The sequence below is a fragment of the Canis lupus genome, chromosome 29 (genome assembly GCF_003254725.2).
Source record: "Canis lupus dingo isolate Sandy chromosome 29, ASM325472v2, whole genome shotgun sequence".
NCBI classification, from domain to species: Eukaryota; Metazoa; Chordata; class Mammalia; order Carnivora; family Canidae; genus Canis; species Canis lupus.
In genome coordinates, this window is record NC_064271.1 from 38,958,089 (window position 1) to 38,975,628 (window position 17,540).

The window sequence follows — 17,540 nt, forward strand, 5'->3', positions numbered from 1 at the left end:
ATGGGGCTCCCTGCATGGAGCCTGCTTCTCCCTCTGCCTGTATCTCTGCCTCTTTCTCTCTCTCTCTCTCTGTGTGTCTCTCATGAGTAAATAAATAAAATCTTAAAAAAAAAAAAAGGAAAGTCTGCAACAGTTTAAAAAAATAAAACATCTGCCTCCAAGTATATTTTCTATCTTGCGAGTAAATTAATTCCATAATACTGAAACCCAGATTACTGACCAAAAAAAAAATTCCGAGCCTTCCTTCCGCTTCAGCCTTCCAGCCTCACCAGGAAGAGGTCCCCCCCTCTCCCCAGTAGATGTCACAGCGGTCGATGACGGGAGCCAAGATGGAGCTGTCCTCACACCATGTTGTAGGCATGGTTCATGGTACAGATTAGGAAAAAGGGAAGAGAGGGAAATATTGTGTTTGGGAGAGAGTTACGTATTTATTCATTCAAACAATATTTCCACCTGTTCCCACTCCAGAGCCTCTCAGAAGGGTCTTAGAATTGGTAGAGGAAGCCGATGTATTAACCAATAATTTCAGTGATCTGAAAAGTGCTACAGCCACCAGGGTGTTATGGGAAAGCTCCAAACTGTGCACCCGTGGTCATTAGGACTTCTACCTGAGAAAGGCGGCATTTGACCTGAACAGGACAAGGGCAGTCAGAGCCAGAACAGTCCGTATCTGAGAGGAAACGCGCAGCAGACGGGCACTTACAGGTAGTTTGTATTATAGAGCACGTGTTCTTTATGTTTTTAAAGTTTGCTGTATGTTATGATGTTTTGACATCTTAATTTCCTCTGGCTATAGGGAGACTTAAACATGTTTTCTAGGATTGGAATCTCAGCAAAGGGTGTAGCCAGGCGCATGCTTTTGACATGCAGACTAACCCTCTGCGCCCGCCCTGTACACCCCAGGAAGCAATATTCCTCTGCTTTAACCATCCCAGACAGGCAGCTTAGGACCAGCCCTTAGAGCCCATTGTAGCTTAGTGCCCCCTGTAATGATGCCAGCTAGCTCATCCTGCTTACCCGGCCTGCCTTGCCTGTCCTGCAGAAATGCAGAAACTAATAAAGGCTGGGACCTAGGTTCCCCCTTGCCCCTGTTCTGCCTCCCAGCCAGCAGTGGTGCTTCCCCGGGGGCCCATGTGACGTGGGTGCCTGCTTGGCATGGCGAGCCTCTTGTTTCTAGCACCTGTGAGTATGATCAGCTTTGTTTTCCCGAGCCCCTCCTGTGTTTCCTTGTGTGGCCCCACCCGACTGACCATCACACGACAGAACCTGGAACAGTACATTTGGAGGTTTGGGAGGGAGATGAGGTTGGAAAGGAAGGTAAGAGCTGCATCATGAAAGAGTTTTGCATCGAGCCACAGGGTATGAAGACTTCAAGCCAAGTTTACCAGCTGAATATTTTAACACTCCAAAGAGTGAGTGAATGCACAGAGGGCGTGAGAAGGGATCCTCCACAGTCAAATCACCCTGCAAGAATTGGTGGTCCAGGGGCTGGGCGGCTGGCGTGTTGCCTGGCTGCCTTCCTGGTTCGTAAAGATAAATGCGTTGCCTGTAAGGCAGCAAAGGATAGTGGTTGACGACGCAGAGTCTGGAGCCAGACCTACTGTATTCAAGTCTTATCTCTTAGCAGCTGAGTGATTTGGAGCAAGTGACTTCTCTCTGTGACTAAATTCCACCCCCCCACCCCCCCATAAAGGGGGGGTAATCGTACCTGCCTTAGAGTTTTGGGGAGGAGTGAATGAGTTTGCGAGCATGCAGTGCTTAGAAGAATGCCTGGCACAGGGCTGGTACTCTGCAAGTGTCGCCGCATGCTAGTAGAAGTAGCAGAAAGAAGTCCTATTAATATTTGATTCTGAAAGAAAGACCCAGATTAGCGTCTCTGGGGCTGAGCGTAGGACAATGTATTGTTAGGAGGGCTAGAAGTAGAGTGGACAAACTGCCCAACACAAAGCAATCTGTGGGCCTAAAATAACTTTGCATCTATTTCTTTTTAAGATTTTATTTATCAATTCATGAGAGACACACAGAGGCAGCGACACAGGCAGAGGGAGAAGCAGGCTCCATGCAGGGAGCCCGACGTGGGACTCGATCCCGGGTCTCTAGGATCACGCCCTGGGCTGAAGGTGGCGCTAAACCACTGAGCCACCGGGGCTGCCCCCTTTGCATCTATTATTATTGTAAAAAAAAAGGACACGGCTGCAGACAGGATAAACAGATGACCTCTGGAGTAAGGTCTAGAAACAGACCCACAGACCCACAGTCACCTGATCTGTGATTCGCAGTGCACTGAGGAGAGGGTGGCTTTTCAATGGTCAGTCGAATGCCACAGCAGAGAAAAATAGAATCCTTATCCCTTTGTCCCACGCAAAAATGAATTTCAGGCTGATGGCAGATGTAAAAGTAAAGGTTAAATGCTGAAGCCTCTGGAAGGTACCACAGGAAAACACATTCATGACTTTGACGTAGGCCAAGATTCCTCAAGACCCAAAAAAGACTGGCCTTAAAGGAAAACATCGGCAAGTTGGACTTTACAATTTCCATTCAATTTACACTCGTGTGTATTTGCATTACTCAGCAGCACGTGGACAAAGGTCCGAAGCCTGCCTCTCTCGCAAGAGGACTTCGAATGATCAATAAGCTCGCGTGGGGAGTGTTCGCGGGGCGGTCGCGCGGTGCTGCAGATTCCATCCCCGGACGGGCCAAAGGGGGCATCGGCTCTTGCAGATAATAAAAATCATTTCTAAACAGCGCTCCACCGTCACCATGAGACTGCAAAATAAAAATCAATGAGCTCTCCCTCAGCGCGGAACCACCGAAATGGCTAAAATTAAAACGTTCAAAATCCCAGTTGTTGCTAAGGATGTGCAGCAAATGAGCCTCCCTCGTGCGTTCATTATATAAAGCGGAAGGGATGAGTGTCGATCTGTAACTTTCCACTGCGTGTCTTTTGTCCCTTAAACCGGGAAAACATCTCTTTGTTCTGTTTGAAGCCGGGAGTGACGGCAGGTGGCAGCAGAGGGCACAGGAAAGCCACCCAGGGGTGCTCCCGGGTGCCAGGGCTGCAGAGCCCGGGGTGGGGGGGTGCCGGGCTCCCTGGGGGCCCTGCCCTCCCCGCAGGTGTCTGGGCTCCCTCCCGGGGTATCAGGTACTGGTCCCCGCCGGCTCTCAGCTTTAGGGAGCGAATGGTCCAGACGGAAACAGGCCCTGCCCTGGCTCAGAGGGAGGCCCACAAACAGCTCTTGCCTAAAGGGGAAAAGAAAAGCTCACCAGTGATTATGGGCTCCTCCTCTCCTTTTAATAAAATGCACATTTCTATTAAAATCCTTTTTAGGGTCACCTGGGGGGCTCGGCGGGTGAGCATCTGCCTGCGGCCCAGGGCGTGACCCCGGGGTCCTGGGATCAGTCCCTCATCGGGCTCCCCGCAGGGGGCCTGCTTCTCCCTCTGCCTGCCTCTCTGCTTCTCTCTGTGTCTCTCCTGGAAAAATAAAATCTTAAAAAAAAAATACATCCTTTTTACGAGTCAAACCATTATCCCAAGTATGTAATGCTTCCTTTACAAACCTCCCCAAATGGTTACTCTGTGGCACATTTTTTTTTCTTAAAGATTTTATTATTTGACAGAGAAAGAGCATGTGTGGGAGGGAGCACAGGCAGGGGCAGAGGCGGGGAGAGGGAGAAGCAGGCCCCCCCCCATCCCCAGCAGGTGCCGGGACCTGAGGCCCCCCCCCCCCCCCCCCCCCCCCCCCGCCGTGGGACATCTTCCTCCCGTACCTGCCTCTCCGTCATTTCAAGGACTACCCTCCGTCACTCTCCCAAGTACCTTTGGAGCAGGTTTGAACGTGCAGGTGCGGTTGGGGGCCCCGAGCCCGCGGCCAAGAAAGAGTTCGTGGGGCGGCTGCGGGGTGGTGGTTCTCTTACGGGGCTGGGGGGGCTGCGGACGGGCAGGTCCCCAAGGATCCTCCTGTGTAAGGCCCTGCTCCTGGCCCACCCAGGCGGCCTTTCTAGCAAGGAGGGGTTTTGTTTTTTTAATGTAGAAGTTTTATTTTATTTTATTTTATTTTATTTTATTTTATTTTATATTTTATTTTATTTTATTTATTTTATTTTATTTTATTTTATTTTATATTTTATTTTATTTTATTTATTTTATTTTATTTATTTTATTTTATTTTATTTATTTTATTTTATTTTATATTTTATTTTATTTTATTTATTTTATTTTATTTTATTTATTTTATTTTATTTTATTTATTTATTTTATTTTATTTTATTTTATTTTATTTTATTTTATTTATTTTTATTTTATTTTATTTATTTTATTTTATTATTTTATTTTATTTTATTATTTTATTTTATTTTATTTATTTTATTTTTTATTTTATTTTATTTTATTATTTTATTTTATGTTATTTTATTTTATATTTTATTTTTGTATATTTTTTACTGGAGTTGGACCAAGGGATCCACACGACGACGGAGCCTCCCGCGGGAACGCTGGCTCCTGCCCCCAAGCATCTGCCCTGTGCCCGGTCATCCCCGCCCCCTCCCCGTCAGCCTGTGAGGAATAGAGAAGGTCGGGGGGCTGGGATGGGGCGCCTTTCGGGGTGTCCCCGGCCGGGAAGGGGCACGCGCGGGCACAGGAGCATAAGGCCTAAAAGGGCCGAGGGCGCTGCAGTGCGGGCAGGCGGGGGGCGGCGAGCAGGCGGCGCGGGGGCGGCCGGGAGGGGCCCACGCGCAGGCCGCCGCGCATGCAAAGGCCCTGGGGTGGGAGGCGGCGGGAGTGAAGAGGGCCGTTTCCCGGAAAGCGAAGCAAAAGGCTCGGTGCCGCTCGCGTCAGGGCCCCGCTCCCCGACCCCCCTCACCCCCCGACCCTCCCCACCCCACCCCAGCCCCCAGGCGACCCCGCGCTGCGCTCTGCTCCGCGCCACGGCCGCCCCCACTTCCCGCAGGGTCTGTCCCCGTCGTCGGCGGGTGGGTCCGGGCAGGGCCCTTCCCGGGTGGGGGGAACGAGCGAGCTGCCGGGGGCCCTCGGGCGCGGAACCCAGCCTGCAGCTCCCCCGCCACACCCCTGCCCGGCCACCTGCCCGGCCACCTGCACGGCCACCTGCACGGCCGCCCTCCCGCTCGCTCCGGGCAGCCTCTGTCCCTAGGGGGTCGGGGCGGCCGAGGAGGTAATCGGGCCAGACCCTGGGAGACAGGAGTGCCCTGAATCCCGACTCTGACAACCACAGAACAGGTTGGCGTGGGCAGGACAACCCGGAGGGGCCTGACCCGACCGCAGGGGCCCAGCGCAAGGGGAATAGTTTCAAGCGGCCCCGAAGCTTAATGCGGAGCAACCTCGGGAGGAGGTTTCTAATGCGATTTCCGACTCCGGGAGTCGCGTGTCCAAAGTAAGGGAGGAAATGCTCCTGTGCTGTGCGGCTCCCATCTCGGCCTGGCATCCTGTCTAGTTCCCAACACGCTGGATTTTTTGGAGGGTGGTGATCGGGAGGTCAAGGGCCTAGAGATGCTCCAGAAGCACAGTAGAAGGACCTTGGGAAAAGATAAACCAGAGCCACGACAGCTTTCTTCAAATATTTGTCCCGTAAAAGATGGAGCTAACGTCCATCAGCTCTCAAGTACAAATTAGGACCAATAAACAGAAGCCAAGAAACAGTGGATTTCAGCTTAAGAGAGGGTGGCTTTATTTTCAAGCCACCTAAATAATAGTGGCTCCTCGTCACCCAGGCCCGCAGGGATACAGGGGGGGTCACCTGCCTGGGGGGACGGACCACACGACCCATGGTCCTTTCCCTGTCTGCCTCTTGGGTGCGCGCAAAACCTTCCCAGACGAAATCGTGCCGTCAACGGAAGGTGTTTCTGGACCTCCAGAGGGTGAACCTCAAGAACTCAACGGCCCAACATGCTTACAGCGAACCGCCTCGCACACGGCCCGGACTCAAGCATCAGAGGCAAAGCGGGGCCCACCAGGCTCCTGAGTGATAGAGCTCTCCCCTCTGGGCAAATAGAATTTATCCCAGGACGCATGTGTCTAAGTCCATAAAGTGACAAACCTGTTACTGGGTTCGTCCAGAAGGGGTCCCGGAAATAAGACGTGGCCTAGGAAAGACTCCGAAACAGACGCAGGACGAGTGAGTGAAACCTCTGTGACTCTTCTTCCTCGTGACATAAACGAGTTCCAACTTTAGACAGACATTCACTGGGCAGATTTGAGCAAGGAGTGGAAAGTATACTGGACTGGAAGCCAAAAGGGTTGGGTTTTCGCCCCGTCTCTGTCGGTCAGGAGACCTTGGCCCAAGCAGGTGTGCTTCCCGGGCGCCTGCCCCACCAGCTGCCGGCCCGGTGATCCCTGAGGCCTCTTATCTCTGAGCCCAAGATGCACAGTTGATAACTTTGTACATGTGAAATCCTGGATGAAGACACTTAATGTTCACATTGAGTCCGCATGTCCTTGGACAAGTCATTTCACCTAAAGCGTAGGCGTATGTATTTTTAAATGATAGAAAATAATCTTGAGAGGACGGGTGGGCCGGCTTGGTAAGAAGTACAGTAATTTACACTCAGACAATCTGGGTGAAAACAATGTTGGTGACCCTGACGGGTGAACACGACCTGTAATGTGGAGTTCGCCACCACAGAGCTCCAAATTACTACCCTAAGATAAGTCAACTTGCAAAACAACGTTGCTAGCTCCTTATGGATGATTCATTCTCCCCTTCTGTCCTACGGAACCCCGGTTTCCCTTGGAATGAAACATGTTCAACTTCCATTGCACACACGGCCCTGTTCCGTGGTGCTCAGCGGGAGCCAGCAGAGGTCCACTAGTCGGGGCTTCGGAAAAGACTAGAGATTTCCTCGTAAAAACTTACCGGTCACATGCTTTGGGCCCTTCCCCCTCTTCCGGCCTGAAATGTGGTCGTGACCCCTGGACGTGCAAAAGCATCCTCATGAGCTCAGGCAGGCCAGCATGGAAGACTGGGTTTGGGGTGTTTTTTGTTGTTGTTGTTGTTTTTAAGATTTAATTTGTAAGTAATCTCTGTGCTCACCGCGAGGCTCCAACTTACAACCCAGCCAAGATCAAGAGTCGCACACTCTACCCACTGAGCCCCAAAAGACTGGGTCCTTGGCGACGCTCTTGAGCGGCTCCCTCAGCGCAGGGCTGCTTCTACGTCTCATTCCTGGAAACCATACACCCCTACTTGTAGACACGCGCCCCTTACATGCAGCCTAATGCAGTCCTGACTCGTCAAATACTCGTAAGCAACTGCTTCCCGGTAAATCCCCGTTATTTACACCAAACTGTGAATTTTGCCCCATGGCCTCCAGAGCATCCTACGTCCTGAGAGGTGGTGGCCTATGTAACCACCGCAGCTCACTGGCACCGTAGAGGACCCTCCTCTGGTATCTTCCTCTCTGCTTCTTTCTCGCAAACGCGTGGCTTAGTGTCGGAATCATCATCAACGCCCCCAACAACGGCAAGACCAACAGGCGGGGAGCATCAGCCCCACTCCTTAAGCAACTTGGGATTGACGGACTGACTTCCAGCAGCGCTGCTTGATGTAGACACATTTTCCCGGACGACGGGCACGAGGGAGGGCACAGGACGACATATAACACTGGGTGTTACTCTATGTGTTGGCAAATTGAGTCCAAAATTTTAAAAGTTTATTAATAAAAAAAATTTAAAAATAAAATCTTTCAATATTGTTGAACATGAAAAAAAAAAAGAGAAAACAGAGCATTAATTCAAAGTTTCTTGGATAACCCTTTAAGAGTCACACTTACCCCGTAAGACGACATTTAGTGCTAAGAAGGCAAAGAAGATACTGCAAAGTGTTTAATGAATCGCCTTATAGCTCACATAGTTCATGTTAATTTTATTGCTCTGGTTTGTGCGACTGTTTACGTCGTAGCATATCGGCTGGAGCCTCTTGGGAAACCCTGAGTTATTCCATTTGTGCCTGTTTTATGGAACTCGAGAGCAATTTTATCGTCTTGAGTGATCACATGGGGGTACACGCGCTCTGCTCTGATGACACGTGGCCGCTTGTATTTGCGGCCTGTGTGAGGCTGAGTCCTTGGTCTGGGGGCTCTTCAGTTCGTTTTTTTTTTTTTTTTTTTTTTTTAAGATTTTATTTATTTACTTGAGAGAGAGAGAGAGAGAGAGAGGGCAGGAGCCGGGAGGGGCAGAGGGAGCCGCAGACGCCCCGCAAACAGGTGCCGGGCCCGGGGCTCCCGCAGGCCCCGACCAGCCCCCCGCCCGGGCGCCCCGCAGGGGCTGCTGCTTGAGGCTCATTTTCCCAGGGGATCACGGGGCCTGTCGGGGGGCCGGCGGCCGGTGGCCCGCTTCCAGGCACGCCTTCGCTCCGTTTAAGAACAGGCGACAGGCTTACTTTACTTTCCCCTACAAGGATCCGGCTGCCTCATCCCTGCTGGAGGCTCCCGCTCAAGCCCGCCTGCAGGACCCAGAGCTCCCTTGGTGGCTCTCCGGCCGCTGCTCCCCCGCCGTCCCCGGTCCCCAGGCCTCAGGCCTGCTGCGGGGCTGCGGCTTCTGCTCCCAGGGCCCTCGCTGTCCCTCCCGGCCTGCGGGCCATGTCCCGGCGGGGAGCCCTCGCTGTCCCCTCGCTGTCCCCTTGCTGTCCCTCCTGGGAGCCCTCGCTGTCCCCTTGCTGTCCCTCCCAGGGCCCTCACTGTCCCCTTGCTGTCCCTCCTGGGAGCCCTCACTGTCCCCTTGCTGTCCCTCCCAGGGCCCTCACTGTCCCCTTGCTGTCCCTCCTGGGAGCCCTCGCTGTCCCTCCGGCCTGTGGGCCACGTCTCTCCCAGGAGCCCTCACTGTCCCTCACCCCCTCGGGCTACGTCTCTTCTGGGAGCCCTCACTGTCCCTCCCGGCCTGCGGGCCACGTCCCTCCTGGGAACCCTCGCTGTCCCCTTGCTGTCCCTCCTGGGAGCCCTCACTGTCCTTCCGGCCTGTGGGCCACGTCCCTCCCGGGAGCCTTTGCTGTTCCCTTGCTCTCCCTCCCAGGAGCCTTCGCTGTCCCTCCTACCCTTGGGCCACGTCCCTCCCAGGAACCGCACTGTCCCTTCTCTGTCCCTCCCAGGAGCCCTCGCTGTCCCTCCCCCCTTGGGCCACATCCCTCCCAGGAACCCTCGCTGTCCCCTCGCTGTCCCTCCCCCCCTTGGGCCATGTCCCTCCCAGGGCCCTCGCTGTCCCTCCCTCTGTGACCACACAGGGGCTGCTGGCTGCTTGGCTCCTCCAAGCGTCTCCGGGCTTCCACAAGAAGCACAGTCACACCGAACGTTCTGTGATTTTATTATTACTCTTTTTTGACTGCGAAGCTTCCGTGGGCGCCCGTCATGCTCAGCACCCGCCTCCGCGGTCACGGGCGCTGTCTCTCTCCCTGTCTCCTCCGTCCTCGTCCGCGGTCCACCGGGAGCTCCTGCCCAGGCACGCGGGGTGTGTCCCCGAAGCCAGGCTCTCCCCGACCACTTCTTAGCCCCGCTGTGAACCGAGTACCTTCCCGCCACCCTGTTGCCCTCACAGTCAGCACACCCCAAGAGCATTTGCTCGCATGTTCTCATGAATAGCTGGGACAAGCTCTGGCTCACGGGACCGTTCCATGGCCTCGTACTGTAATCTTCGTTTGTGTAAGTGGCGGTGCGGGAAGGCCACACACGACGGCTCGGGCCTGCCTTCAACTTGCGGTCCTAGAAGTTAACAGTAAATCAGGATAAAAACAGATCCTTGAAACCCAAGCCCCACCTGGAACGTTGACTTCTGTTACAGTCACATGTTAAGTGTTCCTAGTTTTACACCCTCCAAACGGGGGAGCATCCGTGTCAGATACACGCATCTGATCCCAAAACTCAGTAGTTAAAAAAAAAAAAAAAAAAAAAACACCAACGACAATAGAAGACGGCCCGAGTGGGTGGTTCAGGTGCTTCTTTGGGCCCCTTACGGGCAGGGATCTCAGGAAGGACGCAGGAGGGATGGGGCCTTGGAGGCCGAAGGCTTGGCCAGGCAAAGCAGCCTTCGTGCGTGCAAGATGTGAGTTGAGCTCGGCTGACTAAGCAAGACGTTGAACAGAAACCAGATGCTGAAAATGTTCCAACAATTGGAGAAGTGACTTCTACTACAATGGGGGTTGTTACTGTCTTTTAAAGAAAAGAATTGAGCCAGCTGAGGCTACTTTTTACTAATATTATAAAAATGTGTTCTCCATTAAGAATTACACCTTCAGGGGGCTCAGTCAGTTGTGTCCACATCTTTTTTTTTTTTAAGGTTTTATTTTTTCACGAGAGACACACAGAGGCAGAGACACAGGCCGAGGGAGAAGCAGGCTCCCTGCAGGGAGCCCAATGCGGGACTCGATCCCAGGACCCCGGGGTCATGCCCTGGGCCGAAGGCAGATGCTCAACCACTGAGCCACCCGGGCGTCCCAAGTGTCCACGTCTTGATTTCAGCTCAGGTCGTGATCTCAGCATCCTGGGATGGAGCCCCACGTGGGGCTTGGCACTCAGCATGGAATCTGCTTGGGATTCTCTCCCCTTTCCTCCTCCTACTCTGTTCCTTCCTGCTGCATGAGTGTGTGCTCTTGCTCGTGCTCTCTCAAATAAACAAAATCTTAAAAAAAAAAAAAAAAGAATTTCACATTCAAGTGAAAGCCATTCTCGAATGTTCCAGCCTTCTGAGGATACCCTGTTCCTACACTGTTCAGATGGAACGATGAGCTTCCAGCCCTCAACCCCTGTATTAGGAGAAGTCCTGTCTCTTTCCAGTATTTCTGCAGATTCCCGGTGGGGGGTGCCTGCATGTGTGCGTGCACACGAGCATGCGTGTGAGTGTGCTCACGTGTCACCACAGAGGATCAGAGTGTGTGGCAGGTGGGGCGGCTCATGCCTTCACGTCCCCTCGCACTCTGACAGATTCAGCTGAATTCCAGTTTCGCATCTTGCCTGCTAGAGCTCCAGCTCTTGCTCTTGCCTTCGTGCCCCTATAAGGACCCCGTCACTCCCCCAAAGAACTTATTAGCACCCCACAATTATGTGTCAATGGGATGGGGGTCGCACGGACGGTAGAGGAAACGGCTAAAGCCACTTCTACCGATGTAGCCACCCCTCATTTAACCCCAGCAGACCCACCATCCCTCTATCTTATCTACGGGACATTCCAACCTCTGTCAAAGTACCTCCTTCTGGAACATGCCTTGCAGAAATCGCCTTTTAAGAACCCAAACCCCCCTCAGGTAATTCTCCGACAAAAGACCAGCCTGGTCTGTTCCACCTTCCCGAGTGCATAAGCAGCCTCAGACATTTCTCTTTAAAACAGCCGTGGTTCCTTTTCAGCAAAAACATGCAGAATAAAGATTATTAGTATTCAAAGAACGTGCAGTCTTCATTATGTTTTTAAGAAGTTGTCAAGTGTTACCGTGAGGAAAAAGAAATCCCCGAATCCTAGACTTCACTGGGCCCGAGCAAGAGTAGCTCACCTCCCTCGTTGGGAATCACAAAACCGAGGCCGAGAGAAGCTCTCGGTAGGCCTCAAGTCACTGGGGGGCCCTTCAGTGAAGAGCTGGGATTAAAGCCTCCTCAGGACAGTCACGGCTGCTCTGATAATAGTTCAACAGACACAGGATATAATTTGCTCACCTTGCTTGCTGAGTGCAATGAGTGAGGCTCAGGATTCGAATAAACATGACTTATGAGTTGAAATTATATGCAAATGACATGATTAGACATGCAGAATATGCACATATCTATTAGCAATACAGGGGAATCTTATCTGCCAATAGGGAAATTTCTGTTGAATTATCAAAAGATAAACAGAGCTTTCTTTACTGCTATGCAGATTACAATTTAAATTGCTACAGAAAAATAGCAGTAAAATTTCGTGGGCCCTTGAGTCCCATCCAGGCCTCAGATGAATCTGGGTTTTTTTCCCACCGAACAGCTGCTTATATCTCTTTCACATTATAGGATGCGTGGTGACTTCTGACCCTTAGGGCGCTGCTCTTCGTCTCTACTGCACACTTCTTACACACTTAAACCCTTTTTTTCTGATCATAAAAATATTTATTCCTTGTAGAAATTTTTGGACAATACAAAAGAAAACGAAGAAAATAAAATAAATGCTGCCTGTAATTCCATCGCTGGAAATAACCACAGATTCTATCTTGGTGTTCACTTGTTACCCCAGACATTTTTCTTTGTATCTTAGATAATATACCATACTTACACTTTTTTTTCCATATTGGGACATGCATTGCTTTGTTTTGTAGCCTGCTTAAAAAAAAAAAAAAAACCTACACAGAATAAGCATATTCCCATGTGATTAAATATTCTTCAGAAATTGACTTTAAGCTTGAGTTCTAAGCCATGTCAGGGAGTTACTCATTGTTTCCTGGGTACCTACCATGCATATAGGAGGTATACATGTTAATAAAATTCTGCTTTTCTTTTGTTAATCTGTCTTTTTATCACAGAGGACTCAGCTAAGAACTTAGAAGGGAGAGGGAAAATTATTTTTCTTCCCCTGCAGTAATCTTCTATAGACACTTTTCAACCCATCTCCTATCATTAGACTTTTTGGTGATTATCTGTCATAAACCCTCAGCTATGTTCTCGCCATTTAGAAGGGCAACAAGCAGAGTTTATGAGCAGAAGGAAAGGTCTACCTGGTGCACAAACATGTGGATACCAGAAGGTGGCAAAGGAGAGTGCTGTCCTCATTCATCCTCCATTGTCACCTTGTGTTTCAGACCCCACCCTGCACCCACTCCTGCAGCTCCCTAGGGCCTCCTCTCACCTCCTCCCTTCTAGATTTTCCCTCTCCTCTGCTCCTTGGCCCCATCCAGCTACTTCTTCCTCAGATCTCTGGCTCTGACTTTGTGATCCTCAGTTCACTCTTGTTTGTCCCATAATGAACCCGGTGAGGGGATAAAGGAAGGTGTCTGCACCTGCTCTAATCCTGGAATGATTCAACTGCAAGGCCTGAGCCCCAGAAATAAATGAAAGAAGTGATTAGATGTTTCTTCCCTGTTGCATGCCCTGTCCACAGTTCATACAGAGCCGTGGCCTTAAAGCACTGTGCCACCTGTTTGGGAAATGACACTCCTAAAATCCACAAACATTTCATTAGTTTCTTTTCTTTTTGGATCTAAATGCTGAGAACCACTGCTTAGCTAAAACTTTGCATCTATCTTTATTTCTTTAGGAGAAGCTTCTGGAAGAATAATTCCTGGTTCAAATGCATTTTTAAAATATGCATTTTTAAGTCTGGTGATAAATGTCAAATTGCCCTTTTGGTATAAAGGTTATACAAAATTACATTTCTACCAGTGCTGTCCAGTTATGCCCCAGAACTGGGATAATTAAATCTCTTTGGTATGCAATTTGTGGTATCTCACTGTTGCCTTAATTTGCATTTCCCTAAGGTATAGGTTTCAAATTTTTAATAATTTCAAAGTGTGTTTTTCTTTTCGATATAACAATAGATTTTTAGGATTTTTTTGTCTATTAATTCTGAGATCATTTGAGACCAGGAGATACCAGGGTTTTTAATTGTATTTCGGAACTCCGCACTACATATGGTTGGAAGTGAAAAGAACAGCGATCACCTAGACAATCTTGTTGTTTTATAGATAAATCAAAGCTAAGGCCCTGTGGTTAAAGAAAGATGTATTCAATGAAAGCCATGATAGTGGAGTCAAACACAAAATGAGATTATTTTTCAGCAGCAAAACCTGAAAAGCAGCAGTGTATTTAAATGTAAGCAATATTTTGTGGTATGCACTTTGCATAAGGTTGTTCAAGAAGGTACCACCAAAAAAAAAACAAACTACACAAAGACTTCTTTCAAGAAATTTATGTATTTATAATCATAAGGGATTAACATCAACAAAGTATGTAGCAAAAAACAGTTAACCTTGAAAATGAATACAATGAAGCTAAATAGATTGTTGATGACATAGTCAAATTTGCTGTCAGCAAGCAATGGCAAAAAAATTGGAAAAAGGCACTTTGTAGGTGAAATACTTTTATATTCTGGTGTGAGAAAAAAACACTATTATCGTCGTTATGTGTACTTTTCATTGATTTGAAACTGGCTGTATAAGAGGCATTTCAGAAGATTGAGTGCACTATCAGGTGCCTCTAAGTGGTCTTAAGAACTTAGACACCAGGAGCCCCCAAGACTCACAGCCACTTGTTTGGGGAACAAAACAGTCAATTTGCTCAACAAGCAATTATTAGTTTTTAAATCCTTTTTAAAAATTTAAATTCAATTAATTAACATATAATTTTTAATTATTCATGTCCGAGGCAGACGTCAGTGATTCATCAGTCTAATCCCCCGTGCTCACGGCATCACGTGCAATCAACAGGCAATTATTAAGGATCTATTCTCAACCAGATGCTACCGAGGATCTACTGAGATCGCAGACAAGACGCCTCTGTCTTGGAAGAGAGTTCAGTCTGATGGACGAGAAAGACAACACAGAACAGGGTAGTAAGCTCTGTGATCATCCTATCTGAACTGTCGCCGCTCAGCCCCTGGGGCTTGTCAGCTTCAGAAAAGCTAGAAACAGGAGACAGAGTGCAGTCAGATGCCAGAGAGAGACAGACAAGTTGCCAAAGCCTGGCCCTTGAGTGGAGCGCAGCGCTGGCACGGAGCTGAGGTCAGATGCCTTCAGCAGGGCTGCTAAGTTAGAGCAAGGGCAGGCCTGGAGGACAAATGTGACATCAGGAACGGCAGGGCTTATGGGAGTGGCAGAGCAAGGGACCGAGAGATCCAGGGCAGAGGGCCAGGGAGAGCCTGGGGAAGAGCATCCTGTAGTGGGAACGTTCTCCGAGACCTGCTCACCCCTCCCAGGAGACGCACCTTCCACCGCTGGCCTTAAGGGCTGCAAATACCCAACCCAGGATGGAGCTAGAGAGGGGTGAGCACAGTGGGGGTGGAATCGCCCACTGGGACTTCACCGTCTCATAGGGGGGGAACAGAGAGTGCGGGCCGCCTAAAGGGTGCAACATGCCGCAGGATGAGGCTGGGGAATCAGTGCCCACATCATGCGCGCCGGGAGTCCTCGGGTCCAAACAGCAGCCCCTACTGTTAGCCTCAGTGGGCACACTGGGAAACTGAGGCTTAGAGAGATTATATGACTTATCCATGGGTTTAGACTAGAATGTGGGTTCTAACTCCAGAGCTGCGCTGTTACCTATTACTCTTAACCACTAAAGTTCCCTGGGGTGCAGTTTCAGTCAGCCTTTCCTTTCCTTTTCTTTTTTAAGATTTTATTTATTTATTTATTCATGAGAGACACAGAGAGAAGCAGAGACACAGGCTGAGGGAGAAGCAGGCTCCCTGCGGGGAGCCCGATCCCAGGACCCCAGGATCACAACCTGGGCCGAAGGCAGATGCTCAGCCACTGAGCCACCCGGGCGCCCCTTTGCTGAGCCTTTTCTGGTCTTTCTCTTGTAGCCAGTGGTGAGGAGCCAGAGGAGTTAAAACTGAGGACTGACACGTGTTTGGCAGTGTGGCCCAACGTTATCAGCATAAACTCCAGAGTCCTCGGGTTCGAACAACAGCCTTTGACTTTTGGCGGATCCTTGGTCAAGACTCCTGGGGCCTCACGTTCCCGTGCTAAAGGAGAATAGGCGTGTCGTCTTGCTGGAATGCTGTGATACTTAAATGAAAATGTACAGGAGAGCAGCTTGCTAACTGCCAAGCTAAAAATAAGTATTAACTTTTCACGATTCCTACTGCACTTCAGAAGAAGCAGGCAGCCAGGGACAGGCGTACTGGAGCGCCCCCGGGGACGACTGCAAGGGTCCGGATGAAGGAGGGTGACCGGGGCATAGGCTAGAGCAGCGGCCATGGGGATGGAGGGGGGGGGCGCATTTAATAGAGAATTAGAACACTTTACAGACTGGCCTCAGTGACTGATTGGAGTTGGGGACGGAAGGGAAAGGGGGTCAGGATGATTCAGAGCTCCCTGTGAATCAGCAGGTGGATGGTGATGTCATCGATGCAGGAGGGAAGGTGGGCAGGAGACTGCGGTCTATTTCGGGAGCACCGTGAAGAGGTGGCTGTGAGGCATCCAGCGAGTGGAGGTGGGGAAGTACGGGTGGGGCTCGGGGCGGGGGCGGCAAAGAGGCGTGCTGTGGACTCAGAAGTGTGGCACCGACACCGGTGGCGTAGGTGCGATGACCGGGGAGGGGGGGGGACTTACAAAGTGATGGCTCGGAACCCTGTAATCGAGGGAAACTTCCCAACTCACACCCCAAGAGAAATGCTTCTGCAGAAGCCCGACGGGAAAAGTGGATGCAAATAAAGCTTCTCCTGTCCAGCTGGAGCGGGGTGCCCGGAGCCCGCTTCCTGAGACAGGTCTGCAGGGGCTCCAGAACCGCCCACCTGTGGCCAGAAGAGGAGGAGGAGGCCGGATGGCCCTGCCGAGCTGGAAGGAGAGCCGCTGACACAAAACCAGATTGGAATGTCCCTTTTGGACTTTCAAAAGAGCCACGTTGAAACTCTAATTCTTTGGGGGGGCCTCAGCCAGTGGGCTGCAGCCCCGCCGTTTCTCCCGCCCGCTCCCACCGCGCAAGGCCCAGGCCGGCCTGCCCAGGAAGGCGGCAGGCTGAGCGCCGGGGCCTATCTCTATTATGGGGCCGTGCACCCCGGCTCTCCTCATCCGAGGGTGGCTGTGGTGTCCACGGCGGCTGGGCCTCCGGCCCCGAGGGCATCACACGCGTCACGGTTACCGTGAGGATCCCCTGTGCGCCCCCAACTTGGTACCTGGGATCCTTTACGCAAATAGTGGCTTCATAAAACTTATCCCGGCGTGGAAGCTTCCTGGAGAAGTTGGGTCCGTTGCACTGTTCCCCGTAATTAAATTCACTGGGTCTCATTGTTTCGACACGGTTAAGGCCTTCACCCCAAGTCCAATAAAAGCAGCTTGGTCTGGTGATTAACTCAGAAGGAGCGATTCCCGTGATGGATGGAGACACTAAGAGGAAGGAAAGGAGGTGAAGGAAGGCGCAGGAGGGAGGAAAGGAGGATGAGGGGTGTGTTTAGTGGCTCCCACGACAACCAGCAACAACACACAATGAAAACGCTCTCCGAAGTCCCAGTATTCAGGGCACCGGGGGACTCAGCGGTTGAGCATCTGCCCTCGGCTCACGGCGTGACCCCGGCGTCCCGGGATCGAGTCCCGCATCGGGCTCCCTGCTTCTCCCTCTGCCTGTGTCTCTGCCTCTCTTTCTGTGTCCCCCATGAATAAGTAAATAAATAAAATATTTTAAAAAGTATAAATAGTTTTCAATATGATGAAAGTTTATTTCTTACTTATTCAAAGTTCAACGTGGTGGGTGTTTGCAATGGGCGCGTGGCCTCAGCATCCTTGCCTGGATCCTTTGCCATCCGGGGACCGGAGTCAGTGGAGACCCGGTGGGCCAGGCCTGCAGGTGAGCGCACCGCTGCCGTGCACAGTGTGGACACGTGCCCCGACCAGAGCCGGCCCCCAGCCTTGTGCATCCACGCGAGGGTCCGGGAG

At 50.9% G+C, this 17,540-nt stretch overlaps 1 protein-coding gene across 5 annotated transcripts in view; it reads left to right on the forward strand.

Moving 5' to 3' along the window:
- The window catches only part of TMEM67 (transmembrane protein 67), a 75,026-nt gene extending 57,764 nt beyond the window's left edge, over positions 1-17,262 (forward strand). Inside the window, exons 29-30 of one of the 5 annotated variants that reach the window (XR_007407062.1) lie at positions 14,318-14,930; positions 15,470-17,262. The gene's annotated coding sequence lies outside the window, so the exon portion shown is untranslated. Of the gene's footprint in view, positions 1-468; positions 706-1,992; positions 2,920-14,317; positions 14,931-15,469 lie in introns of those variants that run through there. The other 4 variants (XR_007407061.1, XR_007407064.1, XR_007407063.1 and 1 more) reach the window with 4 other exon arrangements.
- The last annotated feature ends 278 nt before the right edge of the window (positions 17,263-17,540 follow it).